Raw genomic sequence first — 6,990 nt, forward strand, 5'->3', positions numbered from 1 at the left:
TGCAAAGTCCGCTGGATTTAGCTGAGTGTTAAGACAACACCATCATTAGGGGCGGAGTCGGGTGAGGAGCGGAGATACAGGACTTGTGCCGAAGGGAAACATTTTGAATCCACTGTGGAAATAGCATAATGATGAAATTGATCAGATAAGATTCATGGCTTGGAGAAAGCTGCCTTGAGATAGTTCACAGAGGGAAAGCAAAGTGGATATTTTTGTCTGATGTTGATTGACTGCAGGTTTTAGAAAAAGCTTTAACAAGTAAGAGTATGCTAGGCTTGTGATTTTTCCAGCAGAGAAAGAAAAAACATTTTTAATCATCTATATTTTTGTTTGTTTTTACAAGAATGAGAAGGGTAATGGAGTTAGATGAGCACAGAGGATGACTCTCAAATATGAGATTGAGAGAAAGAAGCTGAACACAAAGGAATATATACTGTGTGGTTTATTTTAAATAAATTCAAAAAGAACAAAACCAATCTTTGGTGGGAAAAGGCATGATATGTTTTAGATCATGGGGATGGTGACACAGTGGGGGGCAGGTTCAGAGGCCTCTGGGAAGCTAGATGATGTTTTGTTTCTTGCTTCAGGTGCTGATCCCATAGAAGTTGTCACTTTGTGAAAATTTATTTCATTCATTTACTCATTGTGATTTGTGTAATTTTCTACATGTGAGTTATTCATCAATATAAAATTCACTGAAATAATTTTAAACTCATGATTATGTAGGTATAGCAAAAGGATGCCAAGAATATAAATGGATATTTCTTGAAAGTTAGAAGCAAGACCGGTGAGAACTGAGCCTGGCATCGTTCAGCGCATTCGGGTAGAGTAGAAATTGAGCAGTTACCTTCTGCAAATGGTGAGGAAAGGCAGCGTCTGCAGGGTGTGACAAGCTAGCATTTTGCAGCTCACAAAATGAGCAGGACAGAGAGAAGAGCAAAAATAGTAAAACCTGACTCTCCTTTTGTCCTCTGAACTCCTGTGTCACCTGTTTGTCACACCCAAGGAAGCTAACTGAAAAGGAAGCCTAAGTGATGTACTTTATAGAAGCATGTCTTTCAGGTATAAATCAAAGGCAGAGAATAGATCCAGCTGAAAAAATAAAAAGCAACCATAAAGAATAATTCAGTACCTGGTGAAATGCTTGTTACTTTGCATCGTTACTTACTAAAGCAAACACATTGGCAATTCTTGGTATGCCTTCTCTCTACGTTTGATATACTAGCAGCCCTGAACCAAACCAACTGGATTTCAAAAGGCTGCTGAGAATCAACCTGGCTCAGGGATTGCTGTGGAGGCCCACAACTAACACATAGCCTGAGGGCTTTCAGTAGTGAGCAGTTCTGACTCTTCGTACCTTTTAGTTATGTTCAATTTGGCCTCTGTGCCTGCTGTTTCATTAGGGATTGTTTCTCTCCAGCTACCTCTGTTTCAAAGATGCCTTCCCAGATTAAAATGCCACTGCTGAACTGCCAACAGCTGGAAATGTGTGTTTAATTGTTCTTCCAGGAATGAAAACATGTTGCACCCATCCCACTGGGACCATTAGCTGCTCTCCTGGGATAGCTGACCGTACTTAATGGTGTGATTTGTGTTGGTAGAACAGGTTTGCTGTTGTTGACCTTGATTTTTTTCTTTAATGTGCAGAGCTAATTGTTTCAAACAATTAGATCCATAACCTTGTACCATAACAATTTTCTAAATAACTAAAATTTATCTCATACCCTTTTACTTAAATTATGGGAATTCAGTGTGACTCTCATTCATTAAGCGAATCACTTAAGATAACTGCCGTGGTTTCCTTAGTCTTAATTTTAATTTATAAAACTAGTGACTGTTTTACTCATACTAAATACACAGGTAGTGTTTTTATATTTGTCATTTATAATTAAATGTTCTTTTCTGTCCTGCACATATGCATATACACGTTTCTTAATTCCAAAACTTTATTCCTCTAAATCAGTGGTTCTCAACCTTCCTAATGCTGCAGTCCTTTAATACAGTTCCTGTGGGTCACAACCCACAGGTTAAGAACCACTGCTCTAAATAAATAAAATGTAACAACCATATCTATAAATACTGACTTTGTTTTACTAACAAGAAATTTTGGATAACATGGACTTTATTCAATGTATATTTATGGTTTGTAAATACGTGTATACTACATGAACCATTAGAATCTTAAAACTATTTTGAGTATCAATAATGGAATCTAGTTTCCCTTGACCTCAGAACCCATTTCACTGCTGCATTAACAGATACAATTAAACTTGTACCTTATCATTTCATTTTCAAAACTACATGTAATTATAAAAGTATCCGGTAATAAAACCTCCAAAGTTGCCAAACATATTTCTGTACACTCACTGTTATTCATGAAAAAAGTAATTTTCCCCAATAACTCAATATCTAAATCAATAGTTAGATATTAAATTCTGGTTAAGAAAATATTTGAAATTCTTTAATTAAAAAGAAAACAAAGAAAAATCATTTCAATACTGGTTTTAAAAAGCAGGCACATGACTCTGTGCACCATTAACAATAACTCCTCTGGTTGCCCTCAATTTTTACCTACTTGAACACTCAATTATAATCGCTCACAGCACAGTGACCTCTGGGGAGTATCCAACTGCAAGTTGTCCAAGTTAATATATGTAATAAAGTTTTGGGAGAGTCATAGTCCAGGCCTGTTGTTCCCACATTGTTACTCTGTAGACTTCCTGCATATGCTTGTTTAATTACATAAGACCTAAGTTATGCTATACCAGCCTAAATAAACAATTAGTCTTTGCATATTTTCTAAATTTTAACAGCATTATTACTCCCAAGGGAATGATATTTGAGGTGGTCCAAAAAGTGAGATTAACTTTGGTGTGGATATAAGCCCTCCAAAATATTTCTCTCCATTAGTTTGCAAAACACTAAATGACAGAAAGATGATTATATTTGTGGTTGCACCTCTTTCAACTATTACTGTGCATGGCATATTGCTGATTGTGAATATTAATACATGTTTGCCTAATGAATAAGTGGAGGTATACAATCTGGGCACTGGCAATCAGAGGGCTGACTAAAATGAAGATCAAATGAATACAATAAAATAGTACTCAGAAAAAATATAATGCTTCCTAAAGGTAATGACATTTTCAGAAAATACATTTCATCTAAATAAAACAAAGGAAACATATGTAGAAATCCATAGATTAAGAAAGTAAGCTGTCACAAGTTAGAAATATAAAGTACAATAGTTATTAAACTATGATTATGACTTAGAGTTAATTCACAAGAAGTGTTTTTAAGGCTCTTTGATTCTCTACTTTCAAAAGTAAATGTCTTTCCTTTCTTGGTTTTGATTTATAATATATTGATAACATTAGATTGAAGAGATGATAAAATGCTTAACTATGACACCAATAGCCAAAATAATCTCTACTGCCTCCAATTTCTAAATGTTCTAACTACTCCTTGTTCTTTCCTACATACGTTTACCTCAATGGAGTGCAAGAACAGTGGAAATTAATTTTCTTTCTTTTTTGAAGTCTAGGCACTACAGTTAAATCCCTTGACATAAATAGATACTATTATGTTGTCAAAATATCTACCATTAACATAAATCATAGAGTAAGCACAATTTAACCTACTTAACCATACTCATTTTTTTTCTTTTTCAGCATATTTGATTTTTAATTCTGACATTGTAGGTCCCAGGTTAAACTAATAAAGGACTTTAAAGAATTATTAACTACATACTTTACTCTAATTTACCTTCCCAATAATCCATCCACTTCATAGTCCATTAAAGGTAAATGAAGATGTTATGTTTTCAAAGTGTGTGTACATTTTAAGTTTCTCTGATTTATTATCTAACATATAATCATTACAGAATAGTTACTAAAATAAGGCGCTGATAGAATTTCTGAGCCTTATCAATTAGGTAAGTACATATAAAATTTCTCTTTAAAAATTCTTACATTGAATATACACACAAACTTTACTTATTATTATCCAAGGATTATATTTTCAGTTTTAAATTCATTTTTAATAATAGGGCAGTGTTAAACATAATTGATGTGTTATTATTCTTTGCTTAACTTCCATAGCCCTTTCAAGTACCAGAATGTTACAATTTGCCTTCTTTATCTATTAACTACAAAAGGTTATGTGAAAAAAATAAGAAATGTCATGTTTGAGAAGATAGCCTGTACAGCAATGTGGACAGCTAGATCCACCTGCCTCCCCCACGTACTGTTCTTCTCCATCCAGGCATACTTCTTCACAATCACAATTTTTGACTTCGGAGTTGAACTCTCTGTAAGTGAAGCCACAGTTCCTGAGAATAAAGTAGTCCTTTTAGCTAAAATGCTTTCTCAAGAAAATATGGTATTAACATATCTCTCAATTAAGCTACCATGTCAATAAATACAAAATACACACACCACACATTTTTAAAAGGGGGAGGGGGTGTTGTCAAATACATAAAACGACAGAAACCTTATCACCAAACTGGACAAGTATAATGCCTGAGAAGGAGATTGGGAGCTAACTGCAGACCTGGTCTCACGTATCATCTGTAAGGCTTACTTTAATAAAGTCAAAAGGGTCTGACTTCCTTTTTAGTAGTTTGGTGGGTTAGATAACTTAAATAAAATCCTATTTCAAGAGATCTAGAAATGATGAAAAGTAAAACCTATTTCCTTGTAAAAACTATCTAGCGAAACTCATAAGACATTTTGAGAAATGCCCAGGGAAGTACAGCAGGGATGGAGCTGACACCCCAGTAGTAAGCACATGAGCTGATGCTGAAGAGTTCCCAGCCGGCCTTTACCCATAAGGGAAGGGAGACAAAGGGAGACCCATTGGATCCTGCAGAGTCGGGATTTGGAAGCCATTCTATTTCTTCAATCTAGAACTCTCAGAAGACTATACTATCAGTTAAATGTATGAACTAGGAAAATAAAACTCATGAGTGAGAAATTAGTTTTTCTTTCTTGCCCTTACCTCTGAGATGGTTTTAAAAAATAACATCCTAAAAATGTAACTCTGTCACATAGAGGTTTGCAGTACAAATTTAGCAACACCTTTATGGTATAAGAAGTTCCAACTTGATAAATTATTAATAAACATTGTTTTAGGTAAATGACACCATAGGAGTAACTGGAAGAAAAACATGCAAACCCTTTTGAAGGAAAATGATTGAAATCAGGCTGCCAAATTGTCTAGTTTTTATATTCTAAAATTTAAATACACTAAGAAATAAGATATTTCAAATAAGACCCAGACATTATAAATACCAGTATTTTATCCAACATTATTTTATCTAATGAAATTCTCAGATAGAGATCATATAATGCACATGTTAAAAATAATTAATTTTTCATTTCAAAAGAGTCAAAACCAAAAATGATAAAAATTGTCTTAACATTTAATAGCACTAAATTGAAATCCTGCAAATTAGAATTTTAATAGGCAATTAAAAACACAAATTAAACACTATGGATATAGAAAGAAGCAAAGATAAAGAGATGAAAAGTAAGAAAGAAGGGTTAAGAAAAATAGAAAATAGAATGAAAATTTCAGCATATATCTAACAGCAAATCTAAAAAGACCAGAAAGAATAGAGTAGAAGCAATATTTAAAAATTTCTAAGATTTTGGGCAGCACCTGTGGCTCAGTGAGTAGGGCACCAGCCCCATATTCCGAGGGTGGTGGGTTTGAACCTGCCTCTGGCCCAACTGCAATTAAAAAAAAATAGCTGGGTGCTGTGCGCTGTAGCAGGTGCCTGTAGTCCCAGCTACTTGGGAGTCTGAGGCAAGAGAACCACCTAAGCCCAAGAGCTGGAGGTTGCTCTGAGCTGTGACACCACAGCACTCTACGAGGGCAACAAAATGAGACTCTGTCTCTAAAAAAAAAAAAAAAAAAAAAAAAATTGCTAAGATTTTAAAAAGACGTTAATCCTCATATCCAGAAATCACAAATTTTAATTAGTATAGTTAAGAAAAGAAAGAAAATAAATGTATAAAGATACGATTGTGAATCCTTACAGCTCCAAAGTCCAAGTGATGATCTTAAAAAGAAGAGCGATTGCCTTCAAAGAAATAATGCTTGTGTTGATACTACAATATAAGCTAGAATTCAAGGAATACTATCTTCAAAATGCTGAAAGAAAATAATTGTCAACAGTTATTGCTACTCCTAATTAATCTCTCATTAAAAAACCCCCAGAGAAATGAAGATTTTTTTTTTTTGCAAAGACTTAAAGTGCTTAGTACTGTATACCCTTGATGAATGGATCATTAAAACACTAATCTGTGTCATTTAAGAAGATGAAAATCGAACTCAACAAAGGAAGTAATTGTTAGAAGGAATAATGAATGAAGAAACTATTCTTTTTAAAATAAATAATAAAACTGTAACAAAACTATATACCTGAAGTTATAACCGATGTACCACAATAACATGCACCATTCATTATACGGAAAGGCACTGAACAGGATTGAATCATCTTAAAATCCTTCTATTATTTCAATCTAAAGTAGGCCTATTACTAAAACTTATTCTCTGTTTAGTAACTATGGATTTTTAAAATGAGGGTTACAACTAAAAGAGTAGAAATAGAATGCACAGATTTCAGAGCAACAGCTGATAAATAATTGGATTTTAGAAATCTTTATCATTCCCAAAGAAGGCAGGTAAAATAGAAAGACTAGCACAGTAAAAATCTGGGAAGTAGCAAAGAGTATAGAAACAAGTATAAATATCTTTGTATATGTTATACATGCAAGAGCACTAAATCACTAGTCAAATATAATACTGTCAAGTTGAATCTGGAAGCAAAATGAATGTATGGTATTTACAAGAGGCATGACAAAAACGCAAGGTCACAGAAATACTCAAATTAAAAGAAGATGAGCCAATTATTCCCTAAAAGCAATGTGTAACAGTATAAGACAAAATTTTATTTAAGGCAAAAAGCAATATTGAGGGAAAAAG

The sequence above is a fragment of the Nycticebus coucang genome, chromosome 9 (genome assembly GCF_027406575.1).
Source record: "Nycticebus coucang isolate mNycCou1 chromosome 9, mNycCou1.pri, whole genome shotgun sequence".
NCBI classification, from domain to species: domain Eukaryota; kingdom Metazoa; phylum Chordata; class Mammalia; order Primates; family Lorisidae; genus Nycticebus; species Nycticebus coucang.